Below are 17798 nucleotides of genomic sequence, written 5' to 3' on the forward strand. Positions count from 1 at the left end.
GTATTTGTTTTTCCATACAATGACCTTCCAGTTTTTTGATTGGATGAAAAATGTCAATTTGCCATGCAAAAAACCGCGAGATTTTTAAGCGTAATTTGAAATTTGTTTTCAAAACTCCGCCATTTTGTTGGATTTTAATTTTTTTTCATAATCCTACGTCATTGTACGGGAAATACCTTCTAGTTTAACGGACATTTTTTGTTTTTTTATTTCAGGCACTCTGAAGGCCGCAATCACTGCAGCAGTGGAAGAACTTTTTTTTTTGGAGACTCGGGAGATGACACATAAGTCGCTGAAAATTGATTATTTTCAAAAAAATTACTGCACATAGATCATTTATACACAAATATATTCTCAAAATTTCAAAACATTCGATGCAATACTTTTCTTTTAATAAATTCCCGAAAATCACCTTTTTTTTGGGCAGTCACACTAGTTGTGCCCCTTAATCACACTTCATAACTCTTCATACAAAATACAAACGATTCCGTATAAAAACTTTTATTAATTTATCTATTTCGGCTAAATGCATGGTGTAAAAATAATTAATTAATTACAATTAAACGAATGACTCACAAACCTTTTCAATTGCACTTTAAAAGTCTTTATACGAAATACAAACGATTTCATATAATAGATTCTTTCCCGGACATTCATTTCCGGTCAAATACATACGAATATTATTGACGCGTTTTTTTTTTAAGTGGTATCCTCCTGTAGTCTTAATCCATTGATGACTGAAAAGTGATTCTTTTACTAATTGAAGCAAAATTAAAGAAATAAACAAAAAATGAAGAAAATTTAGGTCAACTTTTGAGATCTTTTTTAGGCGAGAGCGGGAACATCGATTTGAATATTAAACGTAGCAAGCCGCATAAGATGCGGTAAAGAATTATCGTCAGAATACTTTTTATTTTTTATAAATTTTATTTTTGAAAATAAAGTTTTACATAATGTGGATCCAAACATGAAATAAATTTGAAGGCTAAAATCACAAAATTTTGGGTATGATAAATTTTTTTAAAATTTTGTAAAAATCAGCCCCGGGGAGTGTCTTTAATCGTTTTGAGAAAAATATGTAAATCGTGAAAGTTTGTAATTGATGTTTCACCGATGCAACAGATTTATTTTTAAAGCTGCGAGACAAACAATATATAGTCATGCATCGACAAACGATATAACAAATTCGCTTATATTCGAGATTTTTTGCGGAAACCGAAATGATATATGGTTACCCAACATGTCGATGCGCAGTATAGATCGGCGCAAAGCAGAATAATTAGTCATGTTGACTTACTGGTTATACCTACTCTGTGTTGAAGCACGAATCTGCTCGAGGCCGCGCGCAAGTCCGTGCGAAGCCACGGTACCTCTGTCTGCCTTACAAAAAAATCTATAAAAAATTCCTAAATTTTCTGCGCAACTTCGGACCGATTTTAAAATTTTTCTAATACTCCCCAGAATATTTTTTATAAATTTCAAAAAAATAGAAAATAAGGTTTTTAAGATATTCTAATTTTTTTGTGTTTTTTTAACTTTATTTGTTTAACATTATTATAAAAATTTTGAGTAATTTTTTTAAAAAATATGATCGAAATAGCGTATTTTATGTTCAATGAATTTTTTTCTTAGACGTCTAGTAGGCGAAAAAATTCATTGGAAATCTTGCAGTCCTCATTTTGCGCAGGCTCTATTTCGGAAACGCTACATTTATTATATATAGAAACGCTCTTACATGGGTATAATATACTCGTAAAGATTTGCTAAAAAACGAGCCGCTATCAAAAATAAAAAGGTCGAAATTTGACCCCTCGCGAATTGGCGTGGAATGCCATATATACATAACATATACATAATGAAACATTATATATTTTCTAGTTTCGCTAATGATGTTTATATGTTATGACTTTGACGGGTATGATTTTATGGTTGTTTACATTACTTGAGAGCTGTTTTGGTTTGTAATATACTTAGTTTGCTCGTAATATACTGAGTTAATTCGAAAAAATATTTAAAAAGTTCCTAAATTTTGGAGTCGCAAAAAATCTGTTTGGTACATGTCTTCTTTACAAAATTTGACCTAAATCTGAGCACGGACGTTTTCGAAAGTTTCGCCAGGAATAATAGAAAATAACGTGTTACAGACTAAATTATTTTATAAAAGAACGTGTTTGATATCCGAGGAAAATGGTGCACAATATATTATCAGCGCTTCGAAATATAAGCGCACACTACTTTTTCAACATTTTCTTCTGAATATAAGGGGAATAAAGGGCATGTGGAAAGATGTACGCAGTTAAAATTCAACAAAAAAAGAATTTGACAATCTGCAATTAAAAATTGCGGACAAGATAAGATTACTATACGATTTAAAACTCTCGGCACTAATTGGTCAATTGGCTTACTGCTTGAGTTTTACTGTTTAAATTTTTCTATGTGTGTAATGTTTTGGTTTAATACATCTTTTTTTACAGTGCGAATGTATTTCAATGTTAATTAGAGTCGAAAATTTTGATATAATAAATATCAAAGACCCAATAATTATTTGAGTTACATAATCTAATTTACTTTAGTCTACGTCAAGTTCTGATAATTTGAATTTGTTATTTCAGAATCAGTTAAAGTTATCTATTGACATTAGGTAACCTTCGCGCGTTTAGTCTCATGTGCGGACACCAATGTTAACTATTCTTATGCATTATCAGTTCAATATTTTTAACACAAATTGAAAATGTAAAAATATTACTTTTTATTATAATAACTGTTATAATCAATATTGTAATAAATTGTACAGACAAAAGATAAAAAAAAATTTTAATATACAAAAACTCTTATAATAAATACAGCTAACAATAAGCTTTACTTTTTAACTTGACAATGTGGGCAAAACGTGTGAATTTCAATCTAATTATTTGACTAGGGGAGACCGGGGCTATCTGTCTACAATTTACGCTTTTTTAAATATTTGGCTGAACATTTTAATGGTGTAAGCTTTCGAGCTTTCTGTAAAGAAAAAAAAAACATAATTAGAATCGTTTAAACATTTTAAAGAGATGAATCTTTTAAGTGAGCAAGTCGAGCGTAAAGATGCAGGTGGTCCCGTACGCGAATCTATCTGGCCACATTCAAGGAATTCTGTCTACATAATAAAACATCTTATTCATATCAATTTTTATACTTATTTATAATAATATTTATTATTAATATATAATATTGAAAAAACTGCCTAGTCGAAAGAGTCAGAGCAGTAATAAAGCTTCATCTTGTACAAACTTTTTGATAGGATTCCTGCTGATTATTCTTTATTGCATTAAACTGATTTTGAGTCCGTTTTAAAATTAATGTGCGGTGAGCTTCTTTTATCCCCTCAATTTTTTAAATCCTTTTTTTTGCATTGAGGCCTTTACTTTTTCCTCAGCAGTGTATGAAATAGAAAATGCTAAATAATTTAAGACAAACTCATATTTATTTATTACTTTCTCATAGAGAAAACTTTGTGATGGTAAAAAAAAATTTTTTCGAGATTTTGATGGAAATAGGTTTAGAATGTTCCAAAATGTCGAGAAATCGTATTAGTAGAAAATGTCCGGAAGTATGTATGTATGTGTGTGTGTGTACGGATTTTTTGTACACGCATCTACTTGTACAATTTTTTAGATACCGCGTTGAACTTTTTCACACAAATAGAGTATCATAGAAAGTATGTTCTCCTCTAATTTTATTAAAATCTGTTGACCGGTATGGATTTTAAGGGGATTTTCATTTTTTAGAAAAGTGTGTTACGTTGTATCTTTCTCAATATTTGAGGTATCGATCTATTTCTAATTCTATTATATTTTTCAGTTTTTTCTACCCCTATTTCATATATAATTCTTTAAGATTTGATTTATTAGATCCATTTTTATACACAATCAAAAGTCTATAATTTTTTTATATGTGAAATATGTGTGGCAAATTTTGAAATATCGGGCTATTTATAGTTTTATTATATTATTCTTGGCAACTTTTCTAATTCTATTATATTCTTCAGTCTTTTCTACCCCTATTTTATATATAATTATTTAAGATTTGGTTGATTAGACCCAGCTTTATAAAATTTCTAATGTATGTGCGAATTCTCCGAAATTTCAAATGTGTGTAACACGAGAACTGATCAATCAAATTTTAAAGAATTATATATGAAATAGGGGTAGAAAAGACCTAAGAATACAATAGAAATAAAAGAAAAATGTCCAATATAATAAAAAAGTGTGAAAATTAGAAATTTGTACATTGCTTCCTATGTACGAATTCTCCGAAATTTTAAAAGGCTAATAACTCAAGAACAAATTTTTAATTTTTCGGGAAATAATACGTAATTTTTTACGGTCACTTATCGGAAAAACGGAAATGATTTAATAGTGTGAAACTCGAGTAGAGACCGGTTACGAGTTACGACATGTTCAATCAAGGAAAACATTTATGCGGTCCGATTTTAAATCGCCTTTAAATCGACTACCCGGGCGTTTTTTCGAAAATTTTGAGATTGCTTGTTCGCGATGTACACATAACCTCGATTTTTCACTTAAAAAACCAAGGGATAAAATCGGTAATCGGTAAGTGAAATATCGAGATTATTAAAAAAAATTCGGGATATCTAAAATTTTAAATTCTTTAAAAGAGTCGTATTTAATAACTTTTCCTTTTTAGATTTTCCCTAATTCTTAATACTTAATACGAAATAATGTAATAATTGTTTTTTAATAAATGTATATTTATTTTTAACTACAAAATATCTAAAAATTGTACAATAATAATTAAAAAAAATGTATATTTTTAATGACAAAAATTATTTTTAAGTACATTAAATTTTGCAAGTTTAATTTCTTTCCTGAATATTGTTTCCTTTTTCCGGTATTTTTTTTCTCATTTTTTTTCTTCTGTCCAAATTCGAGTTTATTTTTCTCTTCTTCTAATTTTTCTTTTTTCTTCTGTCCTTCTGTGTGGCTTGAATTTATTTCTCTGTTCTTCTAATTCTCTTTCGAAATTTATTGCTACCGTTAGCAAAAAATCATCCCATCCGTCTTCCAATACTATAATTTTTAAACCATCAATTAATCATATATACTCCGATACTCGTATATATTTAAAAAAAAAAATACTTAAAGAAATATACACATAATATTTAACGTGTATTTTTGAAATAAAAATTTGGCGACGATTCTTGAATCGCAGGATCAAAAGTAGCTGCTCGTAAGTCAATGTTTTACAGTAGCGAGTGAGTTTGAACATTTATTTCGAATTCTAACGCCATTTTTGCGAAAAAATTCTCGCTCGATTTCTAATCTTTTAATCGCTCTAAGTATAATTTTATTAGATATATCTACCTTATCCGTCTTTCTTTTGTACTTACGCACCATTATCTAATATATATATATAAACAATTTGTCATTGAAGTCTGTGGACATATTACTCCATCAAAAATAAAACAGATAGCCCCGACTACATTTTTCAGTTTTTAGCATGTTGCGAGTTGCGAATTTTAGATTATGCGGAATTAAGATTTAACGCTTCTCACATCTGATAACTATATATTAATTGATAATATTATTTTGTCTTAATTTGAGTTAAATTATTGTCACACAACAAATTTTTCAATCGTCGAAAAATGTTGATAATATCTTTAGCTTTATTTTTTGTAATGCATGTTATGTCTGTGAAAAGCATTGCAAGAAAACAAAAACTTCTGAATCTCTTAGAGCTTTCTTCAATTATTTGTTGGAATGGTAGAGATATCTCTTAACACCTGAGATAGCAGTACTGTGGGTGGACACATAGCTCCCGTAAATAGATAGCCCCGGTTTTCCCTATTGTATAAGAAAAAAAGTTAACTGACTTAACTATTAGCAAGATTTAAACAATATATCAATATTTATGTTTAATAAAGGTTCGCATGTGTCCCTTAGACCTTCCCCAAACAGTTTAATCGAACATTTCTTTTGGTAGTCGATATGTCATATTTAGTAATACACGCTCCGTGATATTGTAAAGATATAATTATGCCGCGGATTCCAAATGATTGAAATGATACGGCGTTGAGTTATTTTGAAACATTAAACGATACTCACGTAAAGTGCAAGATAACATCATGTGATAATAAGGTTATTTGGAAATATTCTGCGAAAGAACACTTAGTTAGAATACATGATATGTATGAAGATGTAGAAGAACGAATATGGAGAAACGACACATAGGTACTCTTGGCAATATTTCTCAAGAGGAGAAAGCTTTTGGGCAAGATGTGAATTTTGTGGCAGTTCGGTTTTTGTATATGGAAGATATAATCATTTAGAGAACAACTTGAATAATTGTAATAAAAATTCTTTAGCTAAAATACAAGAAGAGGTTACTTATTGTAGTTGGCTGTCGCAATATTTCACATTCACAGACCGTTATGCATATTGCAAGATTTGCAAGTCGCGAAATTACAATCGTTTCAGAATATTTGAAAAAGAAATGTCTTAGAATCTCACGCGAAACATCATTATGAAGGCGGAATGATACAACAATTTGTATATGAAACAAATTATGCCGGCCCAAGTTTTTATCACGATAATACACATACTCAATCTCTTGGAAATCGAGAAGCTCAACAGGGGTAAACATCTCAGATATTAGTATTTTATTTATTGTGAATTTTTAATATATTTTCTATCGTGTGTGTACATATAATATAAAAAAAATTTAATATCTAACATGTAAAATATAGAGACTGTACAAATTTCAATCTAATATATTTAACGTATATTTTTTATAAAAGTTCTAATTATTTGAATTAAATAACATTATTGAACAAATTCATATCAAGTTTTGTTAATCCAAATATGCTCTTACATATTTATTATCTAATATATTCAGTGATTGATAGATATTCTTATAAACAAGTAACTGCTCAAGTATAACGGAATTTAATAGGAATTGTGTTTAATTAATTACAAAATTGTTACCTTATTCAATCCAAGTGATATCTACTCGAAAAAACCTAAGTAACAAAATGATAGACGTAATATCTTGTACCTCGCAAAAAAACCTAAGTATGAAGTAGTAGGCGTAATTATACATACAAAGCTATATCTACAACTTGGGTTTCAATTTTTTTTTAGAATAAAGGTACTACTCGCCCACTCTTGGGTTTTTTCGAGGTACAAAGATATTACGTACCATTTGGATTTTATTAATATTTTTGAATTTAAAATTATAATGATACTACCACTTGGTTTTTTTCGAGGTAACAACTACGCGTGTACTTGGCGCCTTTTTTTACCTTTTTGATACATATATACAGGGTGTTCCAGGTCAGGTCAATAAAATTACAGGGTCTTATAGGAAATTGAATTTGGAGCAAAAAAGTTCCTATAAACATAGGTCCAGAAACGCTTCGCGCAGAGTTCGTCGAAGGACAAACGAACGAGGCGCAAAGAGCAAAAAAAAGATAACGAGGAGGCTGCTCGTCAAAGGAATAAGTATTCTATGGCCCAGGCATCAACGATGCTGCGTAAGATTTAAAAAATTCATTCAACAATTTATCCACAGCATGCAGCTATTGTTTTTCGAAACAGTGTTTTGAAAATCAGTACCAGAAGTATCTCGGAGACTATAGTAAACCGATTTGCATGAAATTTTTTACAGCTACTCTCAATACACAATAGTACTAAAAGATTCGAACTAGTAAAATAAATCTGATGATTAATAAACAAATTAGTAGACAATTATGATAAACATTTGTGTCAAATATGAAGTTAATCGAATAACGTTCTCAACTTATTGTTACAGTTTTAAAAAATGTTATTAATAAATGTTAAAAAATGGACACAATAATGTTAATGCTCACTATAAAATATAATTTTTTTATACCAAGATATTGTGCATATTAAATGTATACTTATGTAACAAATGTATTAACAATATGTAACAAACATATAATAAAAAGTAAAAATAAACGCGTGGTCGCCACGCGCGTTAGAAGTGAAACTTCTGAAGGCAAGGCTTTGCCGTAACTTTTCTGAAATTAATACAAAAACAATACAACGGAATTAGTCACTCCAAGCCGCCCGCAACTCGAAAATGTAGTGTTACACGCAGTTCTCACTATATCCGTCTCGTCAGTGCCGTACGCCTAATCGAATTTTTGTGACGCATTTTCGAGTCGCAAAATCAAATTTACTAACCGATCCAAAAGGAGTTTGACTTTGTACGCCTGTTGGTCGAATTTTCGTGACACTATTTCGTGACGTTTTTTCGTGTCGCACAATCGAACTTATACTACCGTGCTAAAGAAGTTTCATTTCGTGCGCCTATTATGGTCGAATTTTCGTTACACTTTTGAGTTTCGTGTCGCAATATCGAACTTACTACCGTGCCAAAAGAAGGAGCCGTCTCGCCAATGCCGTACGCCTATTGGTCGAATTTCGTTACACTTTTCGTGTCGCGAAATTCGTGATTTCGTGTCGCGAATCGAACTCACTACCGTGTCTAAAGAAGTTTCACTTTAAAAATTCATACTTCAATTAATTCATAACTTTTTACAATTTGACCCAAATTTTTCCTAATTTTTACTTCTGTCAGAATCCTGTAACTCATCCTTAATAGTGTGAAATATTGCATTGTTGCATCGCGTTGGTTCTATGAATGTTAATTGAAATAAACAATAAATGACATTTTGAATAATTGCTCAATCTTCCGTGAGCCATTTATACAATAATATATTCAAATAGTGAATTATATATGGTAAACTGAACTTTTAATAAAAATATTTTTTAAATAATAAACTAACCTCTACTGAATATCTTTTTAATTTTTATATTGTAGTAGCTCATATTTAAGAATAAGCATCCCAGATAACACAGCTGATCTTTATGAATTCAAAAAGATCTGAATCTGATCTTTATGAATTCATAAAGATCAACTGTGCTATCTGGGATGGCTACCAGTGTTAAAATTTTTTTGAAATGGTAGCTCTGATATACTTTACACGCAGTGAACTATATACTAAACTAGAATCTGAACTCGACTCACTCTACTGATTCTACTCGAGAAGAAAACAGGACGAGCGGAGGGAGAATTGCGGCCAACCCCTTCTTTTTTGTTGGACTGCGTTCAGAAATTCAACCTATAGCATTAGGGGCTGCGCACAACAAAAGCAATAGAGAACAGGGAACAGGGAATATGGAACAGTTCAATATTATAATATATGAAATTCATTAACATATATAATTCATTAACACAAAATAGACAAACGAAGGAATAATAGCGCTAACAGTGATGAAATTTTATTCTCTGCATCCCATGTGCACAATGCATATGTTAATATTAAACTGTTCCTTATTCTTTGTTCCCTACAGTCACAGTATAAGTATACACATTAGAGAGACTGATCTTTTTTAGTAGTAATAAATTTTATCCTACCAAAAATATGGCGGCCTATATGTATGACAAAGAGAAAGATACACTTTTTCTCTCTTAAGCGTTCGTACAGCCTAGAAGAAGGCGGCGAGTCACGTGACCTGGGACCTACTATATCAAAGGTGCTGACGCACAGTTACTACGTTTACGCGAGCGTTACTTCTGTAGTAACTTACAATATATCACTCGTTTACGCGGAGTAAATTATCGTAAGTTACTACAAAATCCCGTTTACGCGAAGGAAAATGCCGTTTACGCGAAGGAATTATCGTAAGTTACTACAGAAGTAACGCTCGCGTAAACGTAGTAAGTGTCACTATTGTATGTACTTATACTAGCGTTTAGGTGCACTTAGGTAATTCTAATGTTATAGTGTATACGTAATTATAGCTTAGAGTTACCCAGGTTGAATTTGTGAACGCAGCCTTGTTAAGGCCTGTGTCCACGATGCTAGAACTTGGTTCAAGTTCTCGGACCGAGGAAAAGTTACTGAAACTTGGATCGTAAACACACTGAACTTGGATGCAAAACTCGTGTGTCCACGATCCAAGTTTCAGTAACTTTTCCTTGGTCCGAGAACTTGAACCAAGTTCTAACATCGTAGACACAGGATGCCTAGGTGTGCCTAGGCGTAATTCGTGAACCCGGCCCTGCTGTACTTTGATCACGACAACAATTGAATACCATTGACCAATCAAAAGTCTGCTAAACAGAGAGAGAACGGTCGCAAATCAATCCGTCTTTTTCTTCTCGTAGCCCGAGCGCTAGTATGGGAGTTTACATTCCAAGATAGTTTTATGGCTTAGTTTACACCGCAGAAACTCTTGATACGGGTATCAAGCTGGTGCGGACTAAGCGTTAGATGCGTTTCTGTTTACATCGACCGTATTAAATCATATTAGCAACTTTTTCAAGACATTATTCAATTTCAATTTCGTATACAGTGATTTCAACTTGTACGTATCAGGCCAATCAGACAGCTCATTAAGAATGTATTTGATACGCGTATCAGCTTACAATTAGTCTGATACATGCTGTTCTCGAGTATCGTACCATTCTGATATGCCGTCGTTTACAACAATCGTATCAATGGATTTAGTCCGAACATAATACTTGGTATCAAATGCTCGGTGCAAACAAGATCACTGTTTACACGCTGAAACTTAGGACGGTAATCATATATGTGTATAAGCTGGATATTCACTTGTCTACCTATGCATATTGAGTTCTTATTCACATATTCGATTTCATGTACATACAATTAAAAATTTAAAACAAAAAAAAATTACTAACAAGAATTCATGGCAAGATCAAAAGACTGATAATTGCGATCATATCCAAAATCAAACTACACACGGGTCCAGGAGTTTTAATTTTAACATACATCTAGTGCAATACTTTATTTCAAAGTATTTAACCGTTTCGCTATGGTGGCGTTGGCCGAATAACGATTATGAGGTACGGCGGCGCGATAGCCGGCCAGCGTTGGTCTTGGAGCAAAGAAGTGCTATGCCTCCACTGTTTTTTAACTTATTGCATTAAAGATATAATTTTCCAAGCATAAAAGTAAAACGGGATTTACATAAGTACAAAATTGTATTTTAAAATTATATTTTATCATTATTTTAAACCTCGTATTTAATACGCTACAAGTGAAGTTACCAATACGGCTAAGTCAGCTATAGCCGGCGCTTCGTAGTATCTACGAATGTCACATGGATGCCGGCTATAGACAGCGTTAGGAGCGAAAAGGTTAATGCTTGTGGGAATAAATGAAAATGACTTTTAGAAAAAATGCCGATCGAGCAGATAGGTTGTGCTTAAAACAACATTTATACAAAATGCAAATACGTATTGTGAAATACTCAATGTACGTTGTTCTATAGAATAGATTTTTAAATTAAAGTGATAAATATATATGAACAACTTTGGTAGGTTTCACAAAAATTTACATCGAAAATATATAATGACTAACACAAATTTCAGCATACACCAATTTTTAAAGAATAATATGATATTAGTCTCCATTTTTGTTATTAGTTTTATATACGGGAAGTGTATAAACAACTGCCAGACCATTTTGGATATTGAACTCTGTATACAGATGTCTGGATATATACAAGTCAAATACACTTATGACTCGAATCTCCGTGTACTTAAGAGGTATATTGTCAAATACACAGTCAAATACACAGGCCATGGAATAGGATACACATATTCGGATATAGAAACTCTTTATACACATACATAAATTGTGTATACCTTCTATATACCTACCTGTATACACTTTTTCTCTAGAGAAAACATACCCTTTTCAAAAAAAAAATAAAAAACGCGCTAAGTGTACGTGTTCCATACAAAATCTTTATTAAAAAAAAATGTGATCTAATTGTATCGTATAATTCCATTAGTATTTCTTACTACAAAAGCAATGAAAACAGAAGGACCAAGTGAATATGATACAAAACACTTGGCACTAATAGTCCGAGAGCTGGCTACGAAAATACCAACGTCATTTGTTTAAGGAAATTTTCAACCTCAAACAATTGTGGCAATGTTGCAAATTAAGAAAGCGCAAGTCTGGCTGCTGGCCGGTGGTGTGTTTAGCGGGGGCGTACGCCTTTAGCTGTAAAATATCGAGGATGAAAAACGTCATATGTGTACGGCTAAAAATTGTTTTGCTTATTGTATACGTGTTTAATAATCTGTATATGAAATGACAGACAAAAATCTCGGGTCTAACACCGTGCCAGACGTCGCCGAAAATCTCAGTATCTATGGAATGTACTGTAAATTGCCGGCAGCAACAATTAATTTTATCACTTAAATTTTTTGAGCATTAAATTTAAAATGTTCTCTGCTAATAACAATAATATTTACGAACATTTTTTACAAGGGAAGGGGCACACAAAAATTTCGGTTCTAAAACCTTGACAGACTCCGACAAACAAATCGTAGGATATAAATGTTCAACTTTTTTTACATATGTTTTAAATTTGAAATGTTCTGTTAATAAAAATAATAAATTCTTTTTATGTTTTATTATAGAAATGAAAAATTTTAATTTTATTTTATATTTAAGTCAAAAAATGGTTAAACAATTTTTAATCATCTGTTTCGCTATAATCTTCATATAAATCATCAAGTGCTTCGCAGTCATCACCATCATCGCTATTATTGGATTCATTTTTATCATCATCATGATCGATGTTATCATCATTGTCTTCGTCGCCACTTTGACTCTCACTTTCCATATTTTCATCTGTTAATAAAATATAAAACATTATACAAATAATGTAGTTAATAATCGTAAATAATTTTATAAGTAATTGAGAATGTTTACCTTCGGTACTTATCTTCAGTTTCCAATACAATTTTATCGCCCCGGTAAAGAGCTGTTTGTTGGAGTCTGTCAAGGTTTTAGAACCGAAATTTTTGTGTGCCCCTCCCCCCGTAAAAAATGTTTGTAAATATTATTGTTATTAGCAGAGAACATTTTAAATAATGCTCAAAAAATTTAAGTGATAAAATTAATTGTTGCTGCCGGCAATTTACAGTACATTCCATAGATACTGAGATTTTCGGCGACGTCTGGCACGGTGTTAGACCCAAGATTTTTGTCTGTCATTTCATATACAGATTATTAAACACGTATACAATAAGCAAAAAAATTTTTAGCCGTACACATATGACGTTTTTCATTTATATATATAAGTCACGTCTGTCTGTCTGTCTGTCTGTCTGTATGTACGCGAACTACTCATTCGTTAGTGGACCGAATTTTTACCAAAAGTATATGAAACAGGGGTAGAATTTCCCGGGGATGAAAATGTCGCGGCCAATTTTTTGTTACCGATTTTCTGGAAACCGATTTTTCTAATTTTTCGAGAAATAATTGACCGAATTTAAAAGAATTATATATAAAACAGGGGTAGAATTTTCCGGGGAGTGCTATAAAGTGTATAATTTTTCGTTACCGATCTTTTTGGAAGCCGGTTACAAAATTTTTCCAATTTTTCGGAAATTAATTGACCGAATCTTAAAGAATTATATGAAGTAAGGGTAAAATTTACGGGGATTGCCATAAAGTGTATAATTTTTTGTTACCGATCTTTGGGGAAATCGGTATCAGAAAATTTTCCAATTTTTCGGAAATTAATTGACTGAATCTCAAAGAATTGTATATGCTAATTTTTTTGAAACCGCGAGTTTAATTTTTCATTAATGTACTGATTTTCTTGAAACGTTTCCGATATTTGTTTAAAAAAATATACGTGATTTTAAAAAAAATGTACATTAATAAAAAATTAAACTCGCGGTTTCAAAAAAATTAGCATATACAATTCTTTGAGATTCAGTCAATTAATTTCCGAAAAATTGGAAAATTTTCTGCCCCTGTTTGATCTATAATTCTTTGAGATTCGGCCAATTATTTCCCGAAAAATTAGAAGAATTAGAAAAACCGGTTTTCAGAAAATTGGTAACAAAAAACTATACACAAGTGGCACTTTATGGAAAATTCTACTCCTATTTCATATACTTTTGGTAAAAATTCGGTTCAGGGGTTTGATGAGTGAGTCAGTGAGTCAGGACATCTTCCTTTATATCTATATATATAAAATAGAATGTATGTATGTATGTATGTACAGTACAAAATTACCTTTTTCAAAAAAGGTAAAAAAAGGCGCCAAGTACACGCGCAATGTATGTTGTAAATCTAAAAATCTAAAATGGTAGTAGCTTTATTTCTTTCTAACAAAATAATTCACAAAATTTCGTTACCTAACTCAACCCAAGTGATGATATATGTATAGTAGCTTTATTTCTCCCTAACAAAATAATTCACAAAATTGCGTTACCTAATTCAACCTAAGTGATACGTATTTCAAAAAAAGATGTGAAATCTTTAAATTGCGCCAATTGCAAAGAGAATATATACACTTTGAAAAATAATTTTGCAACTACTTTTAAAAAATGAAACAAAATTGTGTTACCTAACTCAGCCCAAGTGGTATGTATCTTTGTATTCCTGAGAGTCTTTCTATCAACCCAAGTGGTAGTAGTTTTAATTCCCTTACAAAAAAGTATTACTAGCTGGTTAGTAATAAATACTTATTTTGTGTATTAATAATACTAAAATTAAGTATTTATTAGTACTTGAATCACTGTGATCCAAGTATTGCATAGTATTTTATTACTGGTCAGTAATTTATGAAAGTAGTATTTAATACAGGACGAGTATTGAATACTTAGTATTAAATTTCTGATGAGAAAGCATTTAATACTAGGTGAAAAATACTTGTGTAATAAATACTTGTGTTGAATTACTGATGAGTATTTTAATGTTAGTACTGAAGTACTGAACCAAGGATTCCATGTGTAATAAATCACTGGCCAGTATTTTAATATTAACACTCAAGTACTGAACTGAATATTCCATGTGAAATTAATCACTGACCAGTACTACAATTTGTATAGAAACATTATAATGGGTAATTCCTGATAATATTAAGGAAAAGAGATAAAAGTAAGGCACAAATACATTTTATATGAAGGTCTGTACTAATTCGTCGTGATAAAAGTGTACAAGTTTTGAAATAGTACTGAGGATATCATTTTAATATCCAATTCAAAATTTTATTACTCTTTTTAAACTGAATTTGTTTCTTAAGATGATTTTTAAAAAATTATATATTTGCGCTGGTTATGACACATGTAGACTATATATAACACTTACATCAAATTAAGAAGTAGTCTACCACGTAAGGCAGTTGGCTCACGATCCAGAGGTCCCGAGTTCGATCCCACCAAGGTAAGTGTTTTTCAAATACGAGAAAATATTTATAATTATAGATTGCACGTTAAGAAACAAATTTAGTTATAAAATAGTAATAAAATTTCGAAAAAAAATAATTTTTTTTTATGCCGGGTAAATATCGGAAATCGAAATATCGGTGAGTAATTCAATACTAAGCACCAGTAGTTCTGTGTAGTATTAATCACTACCTATAATACTTATCACTACCAGTATTTTCCCAGTATTTCCCAAATAAATATTGACAGTATTAAATCACTGAGATTTTAAGTATTTAGTCAGTAATACTTTTCTGTAAGGGTTCTCCTTGATAAAATTATAATATTACAAAGAATTATTTTAATCACAAAGAATTAAAGAGGTAACATTATAAAATAAAAATATTTAATTAAAATAAAATAAATAAATTTTTCTTGTAAAAAACTTGGCGCTGCTTTTTTAAGGTTTAGAACCTTTGCACAAGACTTTCGTATGGCAACGTAGTGTAACGAAACGTGAGTCAACGCACAAGAAACGTATCGGTTACGGCGTTAAGCGTCGTCTACAATGGCAGCAGGAGTATGCAGTAAGACGTAAACAGTAAGCTATTCTATTGACCAATCACAGTCGATTATTCTTGAATTGTAAAAATCCCATTAGTCAATAACTTACTGCTTACGTCTTACTGTATACTCCTGCTGCTATTGTAGATGACGCTTTATACGTCAATACGTTTCTTGTGCGTTGATCTACGTTACGTTACCATACGAAAATTTTATGCGGAGGCTCTAACCGATACGTTTCTTGTGCGTTAATCCACGTTACGTTACGCTACGCTATCATACGAGAGTCTTGTGCGGAGGCTCTTATCCAGACAAATTTGCATAGCGCATAAACATAAGCGTAAGAAATTGATTGGTTTACATGTATATGTGCAAAAGGAAATAGACCAATCCATCTCTTTATGCATATGCTTATGCACCTATGCAAGTTTGTCTGGGTTGACCTTAAAAAAGCAGCGCCAAGTTTTTTACAAGAAAAATTTATTTATTTTATTTTAATTAAATATTTTTATTTTATAATGTTACCTCTTTAATTCTTTGTGATTAAAATAATTCTTTGTAATATTATAATTTTATCAAGGAGAATTAAAACTACTACCACTTGGGTTGATAGAAAGACTCTCAGGAATACAAAGATACATACCACTTGGGCTGAGTTAGGTAACACAATTTTGTTTCATTTTTTAAAAGTAGTTGCAAAATTATTTTTCAAAGTGTATATATTCTCTTTGCAATTGGCGCAATTTAAAGATTTCACATCTTTTTTGAAATACGTATCACTTAGGTTGAATTAGGTAACGCAATTTGTGAATTATTTTGTTAGGGAGAAATAAAGCTACTATACATATATCATCACTTGGGTTGAGTTAGGTAACGAAATTTTGTGAATTATTTTGTTAGAAAGAAATAAAGCTACTACCATTTTAGATTTTTAGATTTACAACATACATTGCGCGTGTACTTGGCGCCTTTTTTTACCTTTTTTGAAAAAGGTAATTTTGTACTGATATCATGCATTTTGTAGTGATAAGCAAGTATCGGCAAAAAAATTCCATTTTTTATTTTTTAATTATTTACAAATTGACAATAACAACTAATTAAATTTTTATTAAATTTATATATATATATATATATATATATATATATATAAATAAAACCTCTTATTTTTTACAAATATACATATATGTGTATTTATATTCGTATTATATAGAGAATCGCTATAACATTAAATGTAATAATAGTTATAATATAGAACTATTGTCTCCTATTTTTGAAATTTATTAAATATGTATTGATTAAATACGTATTTATTATATTTAATGTTATTCTTGCAATTCTCTATGTTAAGTGGATATAAATACACATATATATCGTATATATACATATATATAACATTAACATGTTTTTTAAATCATGTTTATCTGCAATAATTAAATTATTTATATTAAACTAATTATTTTTTAAATAAAAAATTTACCTGACAATGTGATTATTCCTTATCCACTAATTATTAAATTTTCAAATAAGTAATTATTTATGTATTAAAAACACATGAAGAATATAAAACGGTGCGAAACTGGAAACTACTGGAACAGATTCGGGTCTGGACTAGTTATTTATTGGTTCGGATTCCTTGACTGCTTGAACAGATCGACTAAGAAAAAGTTTATTATAATGGACCATTTTCCCGAAAATATTACATACATGGATCCAACTTGTATCAAACCTATGAATATTAATACGTGATTATAATCGATATAATTGTATATTTATTTTTGTACAGTTATGTTCAAGAAATGACAAGAGATGATACATCTAATATTTGTAAATAGATTTCTGTTAGAGGATCTGATCATGGATTAATATTTTAATACTGTTTCTGATTGTTATCGGAATGAATTAAAGTATGGTTTTGTATTTTCATATTGTAATTATTATATTCAAGTCATTAAACTATTCATGTATTTTTATTTTTCCTCCAAATGTTTGCGAAAACTTAA

At 30.7% G+C, this 17798-nt stretch overlaps 1 long non-coding RNA gene across 1 annotated transcript in view; it reads right to left on the reverse strand.

The window, feature by feature from the left end:
- Positions 1-4741: 4741 nt before the first annotated feature.
- Positions 4742-17798, reverse strand: part of LOC139809139 (uncharacterized) — a 29796-nt gene continuing 16739 nt past the window's right edge. The window contains exons 2-3 of the long non-coding RNA XR_011731039.1: positions 6108-6156; positions 4742-5072 (exon numbers count right to left, since the gene is read on the reverse strand). This is a non-coding gene — a long non-coding RNA (uncharacterized lncRNA). The remainder of the gene's footprint in view (positions 5073-6107; positions 6157-17798) is intronic.

Source organism: Temnothorax longispinosus, chromosome 2, assembly GCF_030848805.1.
Source record: "Temnothorax longispinosus isolate EJ_2023e chromosome 2, Tlon_JGU_v1, whole genome shotgun sequence".
Classification (NCBI taxonomy): Eukaryota; Metazoa; Arthropoda; class Insecta; order Hymenoptera; family Formicidae; genus Temnothorax; species Temnothorax longispinosus.